Below are 23835 nucleotides of genomic sequence, written 5' to 3'. Positions count from 1 at the left end.
AAGTGTAACTGCATTGCCTGAAGTATACTATAAAAAATGAAGGATGTAGTTTTAAAGTTTGTGTGGGGAAATAAAAGAGCCAAAACTGTTTATAATACTTTGATTGGGAAGGTAAAAGAAGGAGGTCTGGGACTTTTAGATAGCTTTTTAAAAATGAAAACATTAAGAGTTAAGATTATTCAAAGGTTTTTGGAAGGGAAAATGGATGTGATTTGTTAGACTATTATTTGAAGAAATGTGGACATTTTGATATGGGATGTAATGTTTTATGGATGAAAATGAAAAAAAAAATGGATGATCTGCCAAGATTTTATGTTGAGGTCTTAGAATCATGTGGGGAATTTTTAGAAAATGTTTTTATTATACCAAAAGGAAGGGCTCAGATTGTAGAACAACCACTTTTTCTGAATCCAAATATTTTAAATGAAGGAAAAAAATGATTTTTGTCAGAGCAGCTGCAGCATACTTGCGTGAAGGCCCACAGCTAGGCTTGAGGGCAAGTTTCTGCAGGACCTTCCCTGGTGGTCTGGTGGTTAGGATTCGGCGCTCTCACCGCCGCGGCCCGGGTTCGATTTCTGGTCAGGGAACTTCCTTTTGAGCTCTAGCTATGAAGATATATGCGAACTGCACAGGCATGAAAGGGCAAAAGACCTCCTTCGAGCCGGAGTCGAACCAGCGACCTAAGGATTGCAAACAACACACCTACAGTCCTCCGCTTTACCAACTGAGCTATCGAAGGCTTATGAGAGTCCCACACAAGCCCACCCCTTTAAAGTTGCTGCAGTCCGACTGCTGGGAAAAAAAGGGCAGTGGCAAAAATACTCTAGGCTTCCAATACCGGGAGTCGAACCCGTGCCACCTGAGTGAAAACCAGGAATCCTGACCGCTAGGCCATATGGGAGCTGCCACTTATGAAGGCAGTCTTGGCAAAAACTTCAGTTCTTTCTGAAACAAAATTACAAAGACAATATCATGATTTGAAAAAAGCAATGCCAAAAGATTGTATTGAAATAATTGAAAAAAATGAGTTGGGGGATGAGGAAGAATTACCAGCGGTCTATTTTAAGAAGAAAAATGGAGAAAAGATCAATATGAGCTTATGTACAGTTAAGGGTTTTTATGTTGTTTTTAGATCAAAGGCTTTTATAAGACCTATAGCATTCAACTACTGGAAGGAAAGATATGATGATGTAAATGAAAAAGAAATATGGGGAAATGTCAGAATGGAACCATATATGGAACCAGTTTTAGACTATTTTAATTATTTATTGGGACATAATTGCATATTAACAGAAATGAGATTGTGTAAAATGGGAATTGAACAAGATATAATATGTAAGGTGTTTAGGAAGGAAGGGGAAGGTTTATTACATTTGTTCTTCTACTGTGAAAAGTTGGAGGAATTTATGAAAAAAAAATTAAAGAAAATTGCTAAATTGTTAATAGGGGACAAATATGTGGATGAACAAAAGTGTTTTTACTTGGTCAAAATGAATGTGGTATTTATGCTGTTAATCTATGTATAACAATTGCTAAGTATGTGATATGGATAAGGAGAAATATGGCTAAACATGATGGGAAGACAGTGGATATATGGCGTATGTTTAAAAACAGAATGGAGATGGCTGTAAAATTGATATTCAACTATTTTATAGTACAAGAAAAGGAGGATGTATTTATAGAAATAATGGTAAAAGGGAATGTAAATGGTTGAATACAACGACAACATTTTAAGTTGGTTATGGGAAAACTATGAAGTCTAATAATGAGTGTTGTAAGTATCATGTGATTTTTATGTGATGTAATCATTTCTTTGTAAAAATGTAAACTTTTGAGTTTAATAAAAAATAAAAAAAAAGCAATGCCTGATCTCATCTGAACTCGGAAGCAAAGCAGGATGGGAGACCGCCTGGGAATACCAGGTGCTGTAAGCTTTTTGAACTCCTTCATTTGGCAGCTAATACACTTCCCCGTGTCACAGCACTGCTGCTGGTGTCTTTTCTCGCATTCATTTTATTTGGGAGGGGTGGGACCAAAAAAAAAAAAAAACACAGGTAAACAGTTGAGGGGACAAGGGCCTTGTTTCTGTCGGTGCTGTGTCAATGCAAGCTGAGCTGTGCTCGGCTCCTGGTGCTGTGCCTATTTTTAAATAGCCAACTCTTGACAGCTGCTCTTGCTTGCGGCCATACCACTCTGGCAATGCCTGATCTCATCTGAACTCACAAGCAAAGCAGGGTTGGGCCTGGTTAGTACTTGGATGGCAGACCGCCTGGGAATACCAGGTGCTGAAAGCTTTTTGAATTTCTTCATTTGGCAGCTAATACACTTCCTAAAATACAAAAAAAAAAAAAACTGAATTCCTCACTGATCTCTGGAACCAGCTAAGTCATTGTACCCACTTCCCCTGATTCCATTCGGGGCAAAGTGAGTACACTGACTTGGCTGGTTTAACCTAGCAAGAACTGTTGGTGCCCCGGAGCAGAAACAGAAAAAAGCTGCGCTCGGCTCCTGGTGCTGCGCCTATTTTTAAATAGCCAACTCTTGACGGCTACTCTTGCTTACGGCCATACCACCCTGGCAATGCCTGATCTCATCTGAACTCGGAAGCAAAGCAGGGTTGGCCTGGTAGGGACTTTTTCAACAAGTAGGCTTGGTTTACGGTTGGTGTAGCTGTAGTAGACGTTTATAAAAATCAGCAGATGGGGCAGCCTTTGAAACCAGGGGAGCACCCCACGGGCTCTGTGCTGGCAGCCCCTTAAACTCGACTCACTCCAGAGTGGAACTGAACAGCTCCAGCGGGAGCGAAAGGCGACCGCAGTCTTGGCACACTTGACACGCTCTCATACACAGTCTCATGGTTTCCATAGGTTAGAATCCTCTGATGCATAGTCATTAGCGTTATCCTTTGTGCCACTGGCACTCTGTTCAGCACCTTGTTAGCACATTGTTTGAAACAAGGACAAGGCTCTTTCAACCTGGAGTTCCGTCACCACACATTCTGCTTTGTTTTTATGGCAAGAGGTTGTGTGGATGGGATGCTCTTACAGGATTCCTGACAGTCCCTCCATAGAAGACCTGAGATCCAGGGTCGGAGACTCTCTCCTCTCCAAAAGGAGGTTAAAAGCCATAGTTTATTTTATGCATGTTTTATCAGAGTGCTTAGGTTTTGCTGCAGCTCAGAGACTTACAAGTGGAAGAGATTACGCTGCAAGTTGGCTGGGTGACTTCTAAGTGGTAGGGACATGCAACAAGTAGGCTTGGTTTACGGTTGGTGTAGCTGTAGTAGACGTTAATAAAAATCAGCAGTTGGGGCAGCCTTTGAAACCAGGGGACCACCCCATGGGCTCTGTGCTGGCGGCCCCAGAAACTCGATTCACTCCAGAGTGGAACTGAACAGCTCCAGCGGGGGGGAAAGGCGACCGCAGTGCACTGGCTGACAGCAAAGCAAAAAGTACAAAGCAAGCCAGCCAGGAGTCGAACCTAGAATCTTCTGAGCCATAGTCAGACACGTTATCCATTGCACCACTGGCCATGTCTGCTTATCTTTTCATCAGATGGCTCTGTCAACACGGAGTTCATTCAGCATATGCTGTGCTTTGTTATTATGGCAAGTTGTGGTGTCGATAGGATGCTCTTACAGGGCATGTGACAGTCCCTCCATAGAAGAACTGTGATCCAGGGTCTGAGACTTTCTCCTCTCCAGGAGGAGGTTACAAGCATTAGATTTATTTTTGGAGCAGAAACAGAAAAAAAAACAAAAAAAACAAACAAACAGGTAAACTATTGAGGGGTCAAGGGCATTGTTTCTGTCGGTGCTGTTTCAAGGCAAGCTGAGCGGCGTTCGGCTCCTGGTGCTGTGCCTGTTTTTAAATAGCCAACTCTTGACGGCTGCACTCGCTTACTGCCATACCACCCTGGCAATGCCTGATCTCATCTGAACTCGGAAGCAAAGCAGAGTTGGGCCTGGTTAGTACTTGGATGGGAGACCACCTGGGAATACCAGGCGCTGTAAGCTTTTTGAATTCCTTCATTTGGCAAAATAAATAAATAAATAAATAAATAAATAAATAAATAAATAAATAAATAAATAAATAAAAGAGGTAAACTATTGAGGGGCCAAGGGCATTGTCGGTGCTGTTTCAAGGCAAGGTGAGCGGCGCCTGGCTCCTGGTGCTGCGCCTCTTTTAAATAGCCAACTCTTGACGGCTGCTCTCGCTTACGGCCATACCCCCCTGTGCATGTGTGATAGTGGTACATTCCAGGAAGTGTTTGGCTGCAGTTAGTGAGAGAGGCTCACCACATTTTCTTCTGTTTAGTTTATTTTTGACTCAAATACATTTTGTTAAACTTTTTTTGAGTTTGTTTAGTTTATCCTCCCAGCAGCGTGAGCTGTTCGGGAGGAGTGTTTTTTATTCCTATTTTTTTTGCAACGGACGGATCTACGGTGACAGACCTGGCAATGGTGGACGGATTTGAGAAGGCAAATGACAATAGACTGGACAGACGACAACGAGAAACAAACCGATCGGAGAAAGAAGCAAGGAAAAGGATTTATCTAAAAGAAGCAACTGTAACAGTGGATATGGGACAAACAACTGAGGTGAGAGCAATGGATTTAATTAAAGCAGTGACGGAGAGGATTGGGGATGGAAAGATTTTGGCTGTAAGACCAAAACAAAACAAGGAATATGAAGTAACACTTGAAAGAGAGGAAGATGCTGATGTGTTAACAGACAGATTGACTATTAAAGGGATAAACTGTACAGTAAAGAGGCTACAAAATCGAGATTATGTTGTCTCCTTCATGCATCTGCCTGTCTATGTTGCTGACAAAGATATTTTAGACGAATTGGATCATTGGGGAGTTTGTCCCATTTCAAAAATTAAAAGAAGGTTTTATCCGGGCACAGATATTGAAGATGGGATGAGGTTTGTTAAAACCAGATTCCCCAAAGAAGTGGCGTCCCTCCCGTACAGCACAAGAATAGAGACAGCAGAAGGACCACAATACTTAAGGGTGATGCACAGCCATCAGGTGAAAACTTGCAGGCTGTGCATGAGCCCAGATCATGTGGTGAAAGACTGTCCAGATTTTAAGTGTTTTAAGTGCGAGGAAAGGGTGCATTTCGTAAGGGATTGTGATGCGGTGAAGTGGCCGGATTGTAATAAGGTTTTAAATAAATGTGAATGTTGGATGGGGGAAGAGGAGGAGGAGGTAGAGCAGCGGGTAGACAGAGAGATGTATGAAGGAGACAATATACAGTCAGAGGACAAAACAACAACACAAGACAGAAGAACAGAATCTAAAAGTAAAAAACTACAAGAGAATGAGGCTAATGGAAAGGACAGTGTCACTGAACAGGAAGGGACAACATGGACACAAATGGATATGACGGACAGTTTAAGGAATGTTTTGGAAGCAGCAGAATTGAGCAATTCGAATAATAAAGACTTACAACAAGGACAACAGGAAGACATATTTTGGACACAAATGGCCATGACAGACAGTTTTCAAAAGGCAATGGACACAGTGGAGACAAAAGACCAAAGTAATGAGGAGCAAGACGAGTTAGAGGAACATTTACAAAAGGAGGGAAACAAAGAGACACAGGTGAAATCATCAAAAAGAAGAAGATCGATAAAGATAAAACCTAATTTAGAGACTGCAAGAAAAAAACTGCTAAAAGATGGAGAAATTGAATGCGAAAATAAGTATGAGTTGCTAAAGGGCTTGGAAGAGATGGACTGAGATGATGGTTTTTATGAATGTTTTTATCTTATTTATGGTTTTAGGAATTGTGTCTTTTAATGCAAGAGGGCTTTTAGACATCAGAAAATTTGAAAAAGTGAAAGAAATGTGTAAACGAGAAGATGTGATTTTATTACAAGAGACAAACTGGAAGGAAGAATACATGAAGGAAATAAGAAAAAGGTGGAGTGGGGAGATTTTATACAATAATGGGGATGGGAGGCTGGGGAGAGGAGTTGCAATTTTAATAAAAGAAAACAGTGGGGTTTTATGTAAAACAATCTATAATGACAAAGTGGGGAAGTGTATGATATGTGAAATGGAGTATGAGAAGAAAAAAGTAATTATGGTGAACGTTCATGCCCCAACAGAGGAGAACAGAAAGAAAGAGTATTTTAATGTACTAAGAGATTATTTAAAGAAACATGAAAGAGTTATTATCATGGGGGATTTTAACACTGTTTTTAGTAAATTAGAAATGGCTGAGGGAATGGTTTTTAAAACGGATAAGGGAAGAAAAGAACTGAAAATATTGATGGAGGAAATGAATTTAATTGATGTATGGAGAGAAAGGAATGAACAGAAAAAGAGTACTCAAGAAGACAGTTAGTGGGGAATTTTTTTTGTCAAACAAGGATTGATTTTATTTTATGCACAAGAAATGTGGAAGGGTTTATAAGCAAGATCAAATATGAAGAAACAAGTCTGAGTGACCATAAGCCAATTTTTATGAATCTAGACTGGAGTAATGTGAAAAGAGGGCCAGGGGTGTGGGTTTTAAACACAGCGGTTTTAAAGAATGAAGACTATGTTTTAAGTATAAAGGAAATTATTCAAAAGGAAAAAGGGAATGAAATTTATAATGAGGACAAAAGAATGTGGTGGGAGAATGTGAAACATTTAGTTAAAAAGTTTACTATAAAATACTGTAGACAATTACAAAATTGTAAAAAATATAAGGAAAAGGAGCTGAAAGAAAAACTAGAAAACGAATTGAAAAATGAGAATGGAAAAGATATACAAAAGATAAAAGAACTGGAAGGAAGACTGAAAGAAATGGAGGAGGAGAAATTTGAAGGTGCAAGATTAAGAAGCAAAGCTAAATTTACAGTGGAGGGGGAAAAGTGCACTAGATGTTTCTTTGATCTAGAGAAGAGAAGAGGGAAGGCAGAAATTATTAAAGAAATAAGGAGCATAAATGGGAACATAGTAGAACAAAATGAGGAGATTTTGGAAGAAATAAGATCATATTATGAGAAATTGTTTTGCACAGAGGGAGTAAAAGAAAAAGAAAAAAGGGAATTGCTAAAGCTAATCAAATCAAGAGTAGAAGAAGAGGAAAAAAGAGAATGTGACAAGGAGGTAAGAGAAGAAGAAATAAAAAGAGCAATTAGTGGTATGAACAAAAAGAAAAGTCCAGGAATTGATGGGTTGGGAAGTGAATTTTATATTGTTTTTAAAGATATTTTATCTAGTATTTTAAAGGAAGTATATGATGAGATTTTTGAGAATGGTGGGGTAAATAAAAGAATGGGGATGGGCTTAATGAAAGTGATATACAAAGGAAAGGGGGATAAAGTAGATTTAAAAAATTATAGACCTATAACAATGCTCAACACTGATTTGAAGATTTTAGCAAAAGTTTTAGCTAACAGACTAAAGGAAGTGATGCCAAGCATAATCAAAACAAACCAAGCATATAGTATAAAAGGACGAGACATTGCTGACACAACTATGAGTATTAAAGACACAATAAGATATATAAATGATAAGAAGAAAGATGGTTTTTTAATTAGTCTGGACTTTGAGAAAGCTTTTGATAGAGTCGAGCATGACTTTTTATTTGGAGTGTTAAAGAGTTTTGGTTTTGGGGAAAATTTTATTAAGTGGGTTCAGATTTTATATAGAGGAGCTATAACCAGGATAAAATGCAATGGTTTTTTAACAGACTGTTTTAAAATAACAAGATCAATCAGACAGGGTTGCCCGTTATCTGCACTTTTATATGCCTTAGTTGCAGAACCACTGGGATTAGCTGTGAAGCATGAGGAACGAATAAAAGGAATAGAGGTAGAGGGGGGAGTGAACAAAATTTTTCAATATGCTGATGATACCACATTAATACTAAAAGATCTGGCAAGTGTAAAGCAAGCAATGGAAACAGTGCAACATTTTTGTAAGGGTTCAGGAGCTAAAATAAACGAAGACAAAACAGTATATTTGAGATTTGGAGGAACTGAGGATTTATCTGGACATTTTACGTTCAAGGAAATGGATGAAATTAAAATTTTAGGCATTGTAGTTGGGAGGGATGAAAAGAAAGCAGAAGCAACTATGTGGGAGGAAATGTTAGGAGGGATTGAAAGAAGGCTGAGGTTTTGGAAATTAATGTCTTTAACTTTGAAGGGGAGGGTTTTAATTTTGAATGTTTTAATGGTTTCTAAATTATGGAATATTTTATATGTGTCATCAATGCCACTGTGGATGGAAAAAAGGCTGAAAAAATGTTTTTTAGATTTTTTTAATGGGAAGGGAAGCCTCCAAGAATAGCATACGCAACGTTGATTGGAGAAGTGGGACTAGGTTTAATAGACGTCGAACAAAGAAAAAACAGCTTAAGAGTGAAAATGGTAAAGAAATATTTGGATGAAGAAAATAAGGCAGCATGGAAAAGAACAATGGAATATTTTTTAAGTAAAAGTGGGAATTTTAATATGGGAGATAATATTTTATGGATGAGGATGAAAACATTCATGACAGAGGGTCTACCAGACTTTTATAAAGAATTGATTGGAGCATGGGGGAAATTTTAACTTGTGTACATTTTAATATACAAGGACGCGAGAACATTTTAAATCAGCCTTTATTTTTAAACAGTGACATTCTTAATCAAGAGAAAGTGGTGTTTTTTAGGAAATGGTGGGAGGTGGGAATAACAAGAGTAAGGGATATTTTATATGAATTTAAGGAAGGATTTTTACCTGTGCAGTATGTTATTGATGTGATGGATGAAGCGAAGGAGGATTTTAACAGACAAGACTTAATAAAGGAATACAACATAATTAAAAATGCCATACCTGCAGAATGGTTAACAAGAATAGAAAACATGGAAGAAAATAAACAAAGTAAAGATGTGAGTGTAAGATTTGGAGAGAAATGGTGGGATTTTAAAGATTGTACAGTGAAAATGATTTATGGGTTTTTTAGAGATGGGGTTTTTAAGAAACCTGGTGCAAATCAGTACTGGATACGGCGTTTTAAAGATGTAAATGAAGACAATATTTGGGCTAATATAAATGGCAAATTTGTACAATCAAAACTGGAGAATTTAGAATATTTGATCAGGAGTAAAGCAGTGTTTACAGATGTCATTTTAAACAAAATAGGGATGGAGGAAAGTCTCACATGTAAAGTATGTCAAGATGCAGATGAAGGATTCTTACACTTGTTTTTATATTGTAATGAGTTAAAAGATTTTAATGAGAAATGCAAAAACATGATTTTAACTTTGAAAGGAGAAAGAGACGACAATCTAGAGTGGGAAAAGGTGTTACTGTTGGGGCTGAACAAAGAGTGTAATAATAAAAAACTCATAAATTTACTTGTGATTTTAATGAAAAGTGCAATATGGGAGAGAAGAGTTGTAGCAAAAAAGGAAAAAGTTTTATTAAATGTGTGGAATGTGTTTAAGAGGAAGGTGGAGAAATATTTTGAATGTCTATTTTATTATTTTAAGTTAGAGGAAATGCAGGGGGCTTTTTATGATGTTTTTACTCAAGAAGTCACAAAGATTTTAAATGACACAGGAATAAAAATGTCTTTTTAAAAATGTGATTTTACCTTTTAAGGAATACAACTTGCAACATTTTATGTGAAAAAAAACACATTGTTTTGAAGCTATGATGTAAAATGGACCTTTTTAATGTTTTGTCTTAAGTGTAATCTGTATAAATAAGTGAATTGTATGAATTTTGAACAGTATAATAAAAGAAAAAAAAAAAAAGAAAAAAAATTTAAAAAATGTGACCACCTGGGAGAAAGATAGCGTTTTGGTCAAATGGAAGCAGGTGGACTTGAGGGTGAAGCAGCTGGACTTGAGGGTCCTAGAAAATCCATAGTAACTGTTATTCTCTGGCCTTCAAGGGAATAGAATGCTATTTTAGCTTTTTTGTGCGATGCTGGCAAAAAAAACAGGTCCCACCTAGATTTGAACTTAGATCGCTGGATGCAAAGTGCTATCCATTACACCATGGAACCTCAAGATGATATAGAGCTGCTGCCCGACATGAAGATGATGAATTAAAAAAATGGCCTTGCAGGAAAGTAGCAGAAGGTCCATCCAAGGCAAGGCCAATGTGCATTGATTTCCGAGTAACTCGTCATTCGGCATGCAGGGCTCCTCACACATTTACTGGAGCAGGACTAGGTAGGGCCTTCAAAACAGAAGCACGCTATTCTAGGCAATTTGACGACTAAATGGCAGGCAGGGCAAAGAAGCCACCACAGAACAGATGTGATCTTATTTTTTCTTTTTTGACCACGTCTAAAATGTTCAATTTGGCTTGTGAAAAGGGGAATTAGCTCAAATGGTAGAGCGCTCGCTGTGCAAAGGAAGGGGCCCAATCTTCTCGCTCACTCGCAAGCGAACAAGTCGCAAAAAACGAAAAAATGCGACAAATTTCGCTTGCAGTAGTGTTCGCGGCTTTGTGACTGTGCATAATGTGGTATTTTGGTTGCATATTGCATGTCATTCTAAATGTCATTTTTTGCGTGCTGGATTCGAACACACGATCTGTGTAACACAATATCCAATCAGTGTCGGTTTCAGCGGAGCCAATCAGCTGCGCTCTTATTGAAATTTTACTGACGTAACACAGGCAATTATATTGATATTACTATTATTATGTGGATATTGTTCTTAAAAAGCATATTACGTTAATTAAAAATTAATGAAAATGTTTCAATTAAACATATGTATGCATGCTTATGTATATATAAGTATATTATATATATATTTATGTATTAATATATAAATATATACTATACTATATATATATATTAATATATGTTATATTTCTTTATGTAATAATAACTTTAAATGAATGCACATGTTACATGCCTGGGGGTGTTGCTCTGTTGCTCTCTCCTCCCCTCTCTGTTTTTATTTGCTGTCTGCTGTCCTTCTGAAATCTAGGTGTTCCGATTGGTTGGCTGAGTTCTCCCGAGTGGACCAATCAGAAGAAGATTGGGGTTATTTAAGGACTCCTCCAGTGAACACTCAAGCCAGATTAGAGGGGGATCCTTGTTGCTGCTGTGCTTGTTTGTGTGACATTTTGTGCCAATCTTGTTCTCCGGTTCGTTTTAAAGTTTTCTTTGTGAGTTGTACATCTGTTTAGAACATCTTATCCTAAACTTGCTTTAAATGTACTAAAAGGGAAGTGAAAGTTCAGTATGTCACGTGACTTACATTTTCACACACGTAGTTGATTCTCTGTTAATCCACTAGGTTAGAAGCGGGTGCTATTGTGTGTATGTTTGTTCCAGTGAGTGCAGTTGAGTAAGGGGCGTGTGACGCTGAAGATGTTTTTTTTTTCCCTATTTACATATTTCTCTTTAGTTATTTAGAGTTGGGGGAGGGATTAGTTAGAGGGTGTTTAATTTGTTATTTTCTTTGATTTGGCACCGCTTATTTTCCTTCCCTCTATCAGGTTTGTTTGTTAACTTCATTTTGCATTTATTGTACACATTTGTAAATACATTTTGGGTGATTTAAATATTTTCCTTTATTGTAATAAAACGAACCACTTTTTTTGACACATTGTTGTCTGTGTCCATTCATAGCAGCTAACGTCTCAGGGGAATTCATAAAAGATTGGGTTGTCATAATTATGTTAAGCCCTTTTCATCCTCCGAGCCACACGGGGCGTAACAGCACACAAAAACAAGTAATATGCAAAATGGTTTATTAAAATGAATACAAATATTAAAATCGCAAAACAATGTAAAAAATGTAAAAAAAAACTAAATAAAAACATATCTTAATATATAAACTATATAATATACAATAAATAAAAACAATACAATATATATTTATTTATTTTGCACATATAATATATTAAAACAATACTATATATATTTATTTATTATACACATTATATAAAAACAATACTCTATATATATATATATATATATATATATATATATATATATTTTATACACACAATATATTAAACAATAATATAAATAAAAAATAAAATGCAAGAGTAGGGGCACGTAATATATAAAATATAGTATTTAAGCAATGTATAAAATGTTTTTTTTTTCAAGAAATATAAATATGTTTTTACATAAAATGCACACAAATATTAAATAAGTACACACAAGACAAAATAAGAGTGGGCCTATGTAATATATAAGTGCTACTTTAAAATGCTACATATTAACACACAAAAATTAAATAAAATGAGAGAGAGAGAGTACCCATGTAACATTTACAAAAATATATACAGCAATTTGTACTTTATTCTGGAGCTGGAGTTTGTCCTTTATTTTGCTGGCGCTGTTCTGCCAACCAGTCCTCTAAGGATTTGCCATTTGAAGTTTGCAGGCAAAATGTGGCATTACCAAATCGGCTATGGCCAAACTCCTTAGTCTTGGGTTGCCCACATTTGCTGCAAACATTAAAAGTAACCGCACGCACATACTTCCTTTTGTGGACTCCACTTTCCTTCTCCTGTTCCTCTGGGTGTAACGGGACACAGGAACAGCAGGCGCAGGTAGAGCAGGTGCAGGTGGAGGAACAGCAGGTGCAGGTGGAGCAGGTGGAGGAACTGCAGGTGCAGGTGAAGCTGGGACTGCACTGGATGTTAGTGCAGCAAATGATAGAATCACCATTGATGCACTCATGTCTGGGTTAAAAACAAGTGTGCCAAACAATGATCCAGGTCCTGAAATGGGCTGCACAACACCTGGTGCTGTGGGGGGGGGGGGTGCAATGGGGCACACCGTGCTGGGGGCCGGTGGAAAGGAGCACACCGTGGTGGGGGCAGACACAATGGGGCGCACTGTGGTGGGGGCCGGTGCAATAGGGCGCACTGTGGTGGAGGCTGGTATGATGGGGCACACTGTGGTGGAGGCTGGCGAGATGGGGCGCACTATGGTGAAGGTCGGTGTGACGGGGCACACCATGGTAGGGGCCGGTGCAATGTGGCAGACTGTGGTGGGGGTTGGCGCGATGGGGCATACCGTCGTGGGGGCCGGTGGGAAGGAGCACACCGTGGTGGCATCTGGCAGGAAGGAGCAAACTGTGGTGGTTGCAGAAGCAGACTTTCGACCAGGTCGAAGAAGAGGTGCCTGTCCTTCTTTATTTGGAGGAAAGACAAACTGGTGTTTATGGCCTGATGTTGATGGTGCCTCGTCCAATTTTTCCCTCGGCAAAGGAAGCTGCGTATCTGCCACAGCAATTGGATCAAGTGGAGTCAGTCCCTGAGTGAGTACACTCATTTCCTGATCCTTTTGCCTCCGTTAAAACCTGATAATAAATGATATGTATTATACATATATATTAATTTAGAAGTATTCAGGTACTTTAAAGAAAATAATGTGCTTTGCTTACCACTGAATGAGCGTCTTCTGGTTTAGCTCAAAAAGCTGGATCACCGTTTCATCCATCAGCCTGCGACTGCCAAGCACCAGATCCCGGATGTGGTGGTAATCAGTCAGTATTTTAGACCACCTGGGGGTGCAAACACCAGCCTTCTTGGAAGTGGACATGTGTACGGCACACAGCTTTGTACAAATGGCCTCAACCAAGCAGCTGGTGCTAGGCCACTGTGCTGGACCCCCAGGATGTCCAATCAGACAGCGCTTGACGCTCTCCACACCTGGAGTGACTCCGGAGCGCTTCGGTGCCTTAAAGCGCCCATATGTCAGCTGAGGCTTATGTCGAGGCTGGTAGTTGATGAGCTGTTTATCAACATCCAGGAGAGCTGTCCACAGCTGGATGGCCTCTGTCACCTGCAGGTCAGTGAGGTAAGGAGCCTCACGAAGACCTACCAAATAAGCAGCCAGATCCTGGACCTTGTCCCACCCAGCAATGCCATCAGGTCCAATGACTGCTCCCTGGTAAATACAGAATAAATTTAGTATATGTGGAATAAAAAAAGACTAAATCAAATTAAGTTCTTAATGTATCTTACCTGAGCCTCAACAGAGAGACTGTCTCCAGAGTCGGATGGCTGTGACGGCACTGAGGGGGCTGAGCTAGGAAGCTGTCCTTCTCCACCAGCTGATGTGGACGGCTCAGCCAGTGATGCTGGGGACTGAGGCAGAGGCGAAGATGAGGGGCTGTTTCTGAGATCACGGCAGGGGTCATCCTCATACAGCACTGGAACTGTGATGTCCTCCATGATCTCCTCCTCAAACCCCTCATCTTGTAGATCCTCGTCATCTATTTCCTCCACCAGCCTGTCTTCCTCCTCTGGGTTCTGGAGCACCGGAGTCAGGGTTTTGCCGGTCTGGCTGTAAAGGTACTCTATTCCCAGCAATTCACCTTAAAGAATAAAACAATAAAAAAACATATATTAAATAAAACTAATAATAAAGTAAATATTTAGATAAACATTTTGTGTAGTACATTAAAGCTTAATAAATCACTTATATAACAACTAGTTAATGAATTTCTTGCCTGTATATGCTCCAGGAGGGTGATAACGGTTATCCCAGGGCTTCCCTAAGACTGCTCGGCTAAGCCTGTCCACAGCCTCTCTCATGGCACTGCCATATGACCGTATGGAGGATGCTCCTTTTATGGTGCTTTCCATCCGGTCATCATTCCAGCGCATCAAGCCCTCAAGGAGATAGGCCTAAAAATGCTAAATGTAATGTAAATGTAAATGCGCATCATTGGCACTGGTCCCTGGAAATTAAAATAGTTAAAAAGATATGAAGATTTAAGTAACATGTTATTAGGTTATGTACTAACATTAAAATTATTGTCATTATAAACAGAGTTACTTGTCAGGCAAGACAGCTTTGTCAATGCTGATAACATCACAAATGTTATTTAAATGTTTAATAATGTTACATTAAAGCAATGGAAGTAATCACAGTGCTTATATCTTTTACAAAATAAAACAACCAAAATGTATGTAATACCTGGAATAAAACGGTTTAGGTGGAGGTGGAAGCACTCCAAAGATGTAGAGCCACGGGCACACCTGTAACAACAGAGCTCCACACCGCCTTTCTTCAGTGTCCCTGTCTTCATGGGTCTTGAATGCACTGTACATGCTTCTGCTGTTCCTTCCATATCTGCTGGATCTGTTCGTGGTCCAGCAGAGGAACACCCAGAGTGTCCTTCCCATGCTCGCTGTCAAAATGGTCCAACAGCTTTCCAATCAGACAGGTGGTCTCCTCCACACCTCTGGTCCTCCTACGGCAGTGCAGTGCTAGCTCCCTCCGGTTTATGAGAGCACTGAGAGCCGTTTGTGAAATGTGGTCAGTCTTCTTTGCCGCCAGCTCACCTTCCTTTGCCTGGCGAAGAGCGGCCACATCTTCTGGATCCCACTGAAAGATGCACGTGGACAGACGTGCCATGAAGATCCCGTAGAGTGGATGAGCTTCTGTCGTGACACCTGCAGCAAACCGGCGCATAAAATGCCAGATGTCAAGGCGCACTTCAAGCTCATCCCACTCCCAAAACATGATCTTCACCGGAGACTGGCCGTGCTGACTGTAGCAATCTCTGTCCACGTACATTACTTTCGGGGCTGCCTCTCCTGCCTCCTGGTAACGCTTCATCAGCCCGGCCGCCATTGGGTCCAGTCCATGACCCTCGGCAGCTGACAGCACAGAGACAAGGACTTGGCCGTGTTCATTCCCCACATTAGTGCACCAGGCAGCTGTTCCCGCAGCAGCACCTGCAAGTTTCTTTGTGATCTATTAGGAAAAATAAAACTGTGTTAAATATGTACACACACATATCCATATCTGGCAAATGTCTGGATATAAACATACCTTTTTTGTGGAGTCCATCTTTAGAACACAGCCAAAGACGGAGGTGATTTTGGCCTTGACCTCGTGCAGTCGCCCCAGAACATCCCTTGCATAGACGGCTAACAGCCACTTAGGTTTGGGTATGGCAGGTAAGAGGGGAGGCTCAGCAAACACAGGAGGTTGCACAAGGGAGGACCTTGTGAATAGTTCACAGGCAGTCAGGTACTGCAAGACTCGCTGTGTCCATGCCTCGCTGTGTTGCTCCATCAGCTTTTTGAAAAGCTGAGTCACACTGTTGCCCAGTGTCCTCTCCCTCATCATCCTAACTACCCGGTTGTTATACTTAGAACTACAAGTTAAGAGAATGGTACTGTTAGGAAGCAAAGAAATTAGTGTGCACTTTATTGATGAAAGGGATATGGAATTAACACAATTCTCTGCGAATGAGAATCATATGAAATGGAGTAAGTAAAATGAGGCATGATTAGTATAAATTATTGAAGCACAAAGACATGAAGCATGCACACAGATACAGTAAGGAAAAACTGCTCAGCTGATAATGACAGCAATGAATCACTACCATCTAAGAGAGTGAGTGAGAAGAGCAAGCGACGTGGAAAAGTTATCTGATGAATGTTCAATAATGATTAGTTCGGAAACGCAAATAAATACACTGAAACCTTTGAACATCCTTAAGGTTTTGAAGAAGTGCACTCAAAGAATGCATCCCGCTTGAGGCATGATGTGACAACTCTGTACTGTAGATAAAAATTTGATTCATTATTTTTTGTAAAAAAAAAAATACTTAGTGTGTTTTCACAAAATATTCTTATAACATTTTCATTTGTGTCGTGTGCCACACCTGCAAAGAGCTGTGCTTCACATTGTGATGCAGCAAACACCAGTTCTTCATCATCTTCAGCAGTGGATCTGGAAGTGCCTGGAGCATAAATCTTAAAAATATTACTGTGAAAAATACACACAGCCAAATGTACAATATGATGGTGCTTACTTACCAGTAGTAAAAAGCTGCCTTTGGGCCATACGTTTGGCTGGGGGTTCTGCTGTAGGAGGAGGTACAGTGAACTGCAGTTTTGGATCTGGAAACAGAAAGTTTGACATAACAATAAATAAACACATATATAACTGCTGTTGGGATAATTCTGTATCATGCTCAGTATTCACTCTCCTACTTACAGGGTTTAACAAGTGACATCAGTTTTTTTGCCAGCTGTGAAGGAGATGTAGTGGCAATTTTTCTTTAATGAGGCATTCTCTGTGGTTAAAAAGACAAAGTCTTACCCAGGGTGTCTTTTAAAGTTTTATTCTTTGCAAAGAAGGTCACAATCATACAGCAACGACAGTTTCTGCAGAGTGAGACACTGAAACAGAGTGCTCGCTCTTTTTATCTGGTTTCTCCCCTGTACTGCTTACAAGGTCACTAAAGTCATGCGCTAGGCACATGCATCATGGATTATAGTTATCTTTCCCCTGTATAGGATTCTTGTTTACTGCTTCATTTTTGTCTTTTAATCAGGCCATATCATGTTTACGTTAGGTGTCTCAACCTTTCTGACCCATACAAAACAAGGAGACAAACAACATTACACAATAGAAGTGTAAGATGAAAAACACAGAGTATTCATGCACAGTAAAATTGAGCAATGTAGAAAATGCATTCACATCTAAAAGATGAATATAAATGAATTTCCATTACAGAGACAAGTGCTTGCCCCGTGCCAACAGCGATTTCACAGTGGCAGTCTGCTGTACACCTGTTTGGATGGCTGCAGGTGGAGGAGCAGGGACACTGGATGCTGCAGGTGGAGGTGCAGAGACACTGGATGCTGCAGGTGGAGGTGCAGAGGCAGCAGCAGAAGCCAGTCTTTTCAGGACATACGTCTTGAAAAGTGCCATGTTGGTTTTTGGCCTGGCATCTGCCTTAACCAGGTACCTGATGAGGGCTTGAGCCTCCTTTTTCTGGTCCTCAAACACATCTTTCATGGACCGGCCCTTTAAGTCACCAAACTCCACCATCAAGCACGCTGTATCTCCTTTTGCCCTGGCTTCTGCTTGCATTTCCTGTTTCCTCTGGTACTTCTCTACTTCTTCTGCAATCTCCCTGATGGAGGAAGTGTACTGAAGAAACAGGTGTTTGTTTTCTGACAAGGGTGTTGTCTGCAGCTTCTCATCAGAAATGCTAAGCACCAGGTACACCGCATACCCCAGAGCATGCTCTAGGAGCCATCTAAATCTTTGGCCCTGGTACTTGCCAAACTGAATCTTGCAGTGAGCCAGAACTAAAAACTGGTCACTGGGGTCTCCACCATTGCTGCTGACAAAAGCAGTGGCCTCTGCCAGCACCTCTTTCTTGGGTTTGGCCCTTCCAGACTCCCTGCTTACAAGGCGCTCTGCCTCTGCAGATGACCCCAAGAGGAGTCTGCTTGATGTCGCTGATTGGCGGCGGAAAATCGAGTATGCGTACATTTTATCTGAAAAAAAAAAACATTAGAGAGAACATTACCTAGAGCATTTAGAAAGATACATTTACATTAAGTGTGAAACAATAATTTAACAATGTAGACATAATCCATATTATTGCAGTAGTAAATATACTTCTGGTGAATTTTCTACAGATATGCCTAATATATGCATGGTAGTACAACTTAAAATTCATATAAATAAATGAGAAACAACAGAAATTAAAACATTAAGTTATAAAATACACATTAAACTCTTAAGTCTTTACATTATGACTATTTTATAAATAAAATGTTTGTACTTCAGCTATTTAATATAACTATTCTGTTGTGTAATATATCTGAAAACACAAGTAATAAAATAAACAAAATACAATATATGCTTTTAATATTTTTACAATAGATTTATGAAATACAATACAATCTAATTACTAAATATATATCATATATTGTCATGAACAAGTGTTAAACTCAAATGTTTTTAAAGTTTGTGCAGTCGTTTTACTTAAAATAGAATTATTTTAAAAGTATAGAATTATTTGCTAAATTAAATGTTTAAGAAAAAACTTTAACTCTGTATTTAATGCAATTACATTATAAGTAACTGTAACTGTACATTTAAATACAGTAACGTTAACTTTTTAGAGTATATAAAAAGCGATAATAGGGCCCAATATTGCTAGGTCGAATGGGGGCATTATTATTCTAAACAAATATCAGAACATTTTGTTTAATCATTTGACCAAATGGCGATGATTCCACCTTCTCTGATCACTAGCGACATTTTGCTCTGTATTTATCATGGGAAACATTACCGTTTTACAAGTTATGTAGAAAACATCTGCTATAACGTTACCTTGCTGTCGATTGTAACTTATCACTTAACAGAAATACACACAGTATAATAAACTAATAATAAAGTAGTGTTACATCTGGCTTACCTGATTCAAAGATGACGATTATAATAAAAGTGTCGTGTGATTGGTCAAAAGTAAGCCATCGAGGAAAAACGCGATTGGTCAAAAATACGTCACAGCAAAAAGAAATGCGATTGGTCAAAAGTAAGCCACTGAAGTGAAAGGCGATTGGTCGAAATGACGTCAGCACAAAGACAAACGCGATTGGTCAAAAGTAAGCCACCGAGGTGAGACGTGATTGGCTTATGTGGGCTTACTTTGGCTCTGTAGACGGGATGCTGCAGGCGCAAGCGAGAGGTAGTGGGATCGATGCCCGCATTCTCCACTTCTGTTTTCATGCCTTTCACACTGGCTTTTATTGCAAAGCTGGTTGCACCTGGAGGGTTTAGAGCGAATTTCCTTACGTCAGCTTTGCCGGTTCTGTGTAGTACTAATCATTGCAATCCTTCAGAAGCCCTATCAAGTCACAGTTTGCTTTTATTCAATGGCGCGTCTGCAGTGGGAAATCAAAGCACTAAATATATAGCAGAGTGCTGTCGATTAGCCCATAGGAATCATCACCAGAAGCGATGTGACCACCTGGGAGAAAGATAGCGTTTTGGTCAAATGGAAGCAGGTGGACTTGAGGGTGAAGCAGCTGGACTTGAAGGTCCTAGAAAACCCATAGTAACTGTTATTCTCTGGCCTTCAAGGGAATAGAATGCTATTTTAGCTTTTTTGTGCGGTGCTGGCAAAAAACAAACAGGTCCCATCTAGATTTGAATTTAGATCGCTGGATGCAGAGTGCTATCCATTACATTATGGAACCTCAAGATGGTGTAGAGCTGCTGCCCGAGATGAAGATGATGAATTAAAAAACTGGCCTTGCAGGAAAGTAGCAGAAGGTCCATCCAAGGCAAGGCCAATGTGCATTGATTTCTGAGTAACTCGTCATTCGGCATGCAGGGCTCCTCACACATTTACTGGAGCATTACTAGGTAGGGCTTTCAAAAGAAAAGCATGCCATTCTAGGCAATTTGACGACTAAATGGCAGGCAGGGCAAAGAAGCCACCACAGAACAGATGTGATCTTATTTTTTCTTTTTTGACCACGTCTAAAATGTTCAATTTGGCTTGTGAAAAGTGGAATTAGCTTAAATGGTAGAACGGTCGCTTAGCATGCATGAGAGAGGTTGCTAAGGTGTTGCTAGGTGGTTGCTAGGCGGTTGCTAAGGTGTTGCTGGGTGGTTGCTATGTGGTTGCTAAGGTGTTGCTAGGTGGTTGCTATGCAGTTGCTAAGGTGTTGCTAGGCGGTTGCTAAGTTTTTGCTAGGTGGTTGCTAAGGTGTTGCTAGGTGGTTGCTAGGCAGTTGCTAGGTGGTTGCTATGCGGTTGCTAAGGTGTTGCTAGGCGGTTGCTAAGGTGTTACTAGGTGGTTTCTAGGCGGTTGCAAAGGTGTTGCTAGGCGGTTGCTAAGGTGTTGCTAAGCTGTTGCTAGGTGGTTGCTAGGCGGTTGCTGAGGTGTTGCTAGGTGGTTGCTAGGCGGTTGCTAAGGTGTTGCTAGGTGGTTGCTAAGGTGTTGCTGGGTGGTTGCTATGTGGTTGCTAAGGTGTTGCTAGGTGGTTGCTATGCAGTTGCTAAGGTGTTGCTAGGCGGTTGCTAAGGTGTTGCTAGGTGGTTGCTAGGCGGTTGCTAAGGTGTTGCTAGGTGGTTGCTAGGCGGTTGCTAAGGTGTTTCTGGGTGGTTGCTATGTGGTTGCTAAGGTGTTGCTAGGTGGTTGCTAGGGTGTTGCTAGGTGGTTGCTAAGATGTTACTAGGCGGTTGCTAAGGTGTTGCTAGGTGGTTGCTAGGCAGTTGCTAGGTGGTTGCTATGCGGTTGCTAAGGTGTTGCTAGGTGGTTGCTAAGATGTTGCTAGGCGGTTGCTAAGGTGTTGCTAGGTGGTTGCTATGCGGTTGCTAAGGTGTTGCTAGGTGGTTGCTAGGCGGTTGCTAAGGTGTTGCTAGGTGGTTGCTAGGGTGTTGCTAGGTGGTTGCTAAAGTGTTGCTAGGCGGTTGCCAAGGTGTTGCTAGGTGGTTGCTAGGCAGTTGCTAAGGTGTTGCTAGGTGGTTGCTAGGCGGTTGCTAAAGTGTTGCTAGGCGGTTGCTAAGGTGTTGCTATGAGGTTGCCAAGGTGTTGCTATGCGGTTGCTAAGGTGTTGCTAGGCGGTTGCTAAGGTGTTGCTAGGCGGTTGCTAAGGTGTTGCTAGGTGGTTGCTAGGCGGTTGCTAAGGTGTTGCTAGGTGGTTGCTAGGCGGTTGCTGAGGTGTTGCTAGGTGGTTGCTAGGCGGTTGCTAAGGTGTTGCTAGGTGGTTGCTAAGGTGTTGCTGGGTGGTTGCTATGTGGTTGCTAAGGTGTTGCTAGGTGGTTGCTAAGGTGTTGCTAGGTGGTTGCTAGGCGGTTGCTGAGGTGTTGCTAGGTGGTTGCTAGGCGGTTGCTAAGGTGTTGCTAGGTGGTTGCTAAGGTGTTGCTGGGTGGTTGCTATGTGGTTGCTAAGGTGTTGCTAGGTGGTTGCTATGCAGTTGCTAAGGTGTTGCTAGGCGGTTCTTCAAGATTTGTGTACACCAGCCAAATTTAAATTTGTTGTTAATGTTGCCAAGCGATTAACCCAGTTTAGTCCAGGAAAAAATGAATATGGGAAACCTTCAACGGCAGTGAAAATTGGATTTTGTCTTAAAGGCGCTGTAGAGGTCCTGATTGGGCAGGCGCTAATGAAAGAGGATGATTTGTCAAGGAAAAAAGCAAAAAAATTCTACGAACTCTTGGAAAAAAACTGGAGAAACAGTGTTTCCTTAAGTGCTCACCAAACTCTACAAGAAAAAAAATGGAACAAAGCTGATGACATCCCTCTCACTAAAAATGTCATTGCTCTTAGAGACCATCTCAGGATGGTAGAAGATGATGCGAGAACAAAACTGGCACAGGAAATGAATTTGTCTGCATACAAGAAATTAAATGAGGCTGTTCTTGCCCAAGTTATTATTTTTAATAAACGCCGCGAAGGAGAAGCTTCCCGCTTAACTCTTGATACCTACAAGACAGCAAGCTCAAATGCCATCAACGAGGACATCTATAGCACTTTGTCACCACTGGAGAAGGAGCTGAGCAAGATGCTAACTCGCATCGAAATAAGGGGCAAAAGAGGAAGGAAAGTTCCAGTTTTCTTGACAGATAGAATGATGGAATCCATCAATTTGCTAGTTGAAAGGTGAGAAGAAGCTGGTGGGCCTGCAGAAAGTCCATACCTCTTTGCAAGTCCTGGTGTATTCACCAACATTCGTGGATGTGACTGTCTTAGAAAATATGCAGAACAAAGCAAAATAGAAAATCCTGGACTCCTAAGATCAACAAAGTTACGAAAACAAGTCGCCACACTGTGTCAGCTCTTAGGTCTTACGGAACAAGAACTAGAGCAAGTCGCAAAATTTATGGGTCATGACATTAGAGTCCACTGTGACTTTTACAGACAGACAGATAAAACATTTCAGATAGCCAAAATAAGCAAACTTTTGTTTGCCATGGAAGAAGGGACTGAAACCTTGAGGGGGAAGAACCTTGACACACTTCATCCTTCCGTAGGTGGTAGGTATCAAGTTTATTTCAAAGCTGTTGTATGTTGTAGTTCAACATTTGTTTTACATACAGGCTTTGGCCAACGGAGTCATTAAAAAAAAACACTGTTGACATAGCTATACCGTTTATGGGGCTATACAATCTGCTACTGTTGCACAACAACATTTAGCATGCAATAGGAATATACTTTTACGTAGATCAAGTGTATCACACTTTGCTCTCTTAACTAAAGGTGATGTATTAAGAGTTTTGGACAAGCAGTACTATATTGTTTTTTTATTTTTATTTTTTTAAAATCTTTTACAGGTGAAAGTCCTCCATCCACCTCGGTGGAAAAAAGGAGGAAGACCAAGACCAAAGGAGGAAGGAGGAAGACCAAAGAGAAAAGGAGAGTCAGATGAAGGTATGATCTGAATTTTACAAACTCATCTTAGTAAATGGTTTTTATTGTAGTAGATCTGAGATGGGCACACAGTTTTATTTTCGCTCAGCAAGCAATAATGACTCTGACAACATAAATTTAATCAACAGTACTAATTTACTGAAATTTATCTCAAGATTTTACAGAGATGCTTTCACTTCAGCAGTGCACACACATACTTGATTATTCTCACATTCATCATGGGCAATGTGTTTAAAGATGAAAAGCCCCTAAACTAACTATTTCTGTTTCCATTAATGAAAAATAATAGATGAAACATTACTAAACATGTTTAATGTCACAACATCTCCCTGAAGCAGTGTTCATGACAGTAAAGTCTCTCTCTACTTGAGGATCCCTTACAGGTGCTGATGTTTGTCTGTTGCAGATCAAACTGATGGAGTGAGTCCGCCCAAACAGCCCTCACCTCAGATCAAGAAGAAGAGGAGAGCGGTGTATGACTTCTCCCCTCAGATATCATCAGACCACTGCAGTGACGACCAGGCTTCAGAGGTTGAAGGTGAGCCAGTGTTTCTCTTATCTAGGCACGATTAGCTTTTTTAGGCATAATAAGGAGATCCAGACCTTGTTGCCGCTTCAAATTTGTGCTGAAGGTGTGGGTCCAAAGCAGTAAACTTAAGAAATCTTATAATGTCGTCATCATCTGTAAGACAGATATTTATTA

The 23835-nt window shown here is 40.3% G+C and overlaps 3 non-coding genes across 3 annotated transcripts; 2 read left to right on the top strand and 1 right to left on the bottom strand.

Annotated features, from left to right (window-relative positions):
- Positions 1-652: 652 nt before the first annotated feature.
- On the bottom strand, positions 653-739 carry trnay-gua (transfer RNA tyrosine (anticodon GUA)). Its single transcript is given in 2 exon segments — positions 653-688; positions 703-739. It is a non-coding gene; the product is annotated as a tRNA-Tyr (tRNA).
- Positions 740-2175: 1436 nt separating this feature from the next.
- Positions 2176-2294, top strand: LOC130224043 (5S ribosomal RNA). The gene has a single exon (XR_008837144.1). It is a non-coding gene; the product is annotated as a 5S ribosomal RNA (ribosomal RNA).
- A 1602-nt stretch (positions 2295-3896) lies between these two features.
- LOC130224016 (5S ribosomal RNA) lies at positions 3897-4015 on the top strand. Its single transcript, XR_008837118.1, has one exon. It is a non-coding gene; the product is annotated as a 5S ribosomal RNA (ribosomal RNA).
- The last annotated feature ends 19820 nt before the right edge of the window (positions 4016-23835 follow it).

The sequence above is a fragment of the Danio aesculapii genome, chromosome 4, assembly GCF_903798145.1.
Source record: "Danio aesculapii chromosome 4, fDanAes4.1, whole genome shotgun sequence".
NCBI classification, from domain to species: domain Eukaryota; kingdom Metazoa; phylum Chordata; class Actinopteri; order Cypriniformes; family Danionidae; genus Danio; species Danio aesculapii.
The sequence above is the reverse complement of the archived record's forward strand: the minus strand, read 5'-3'. Positions and strand labels throughout refer to the sequence as shown.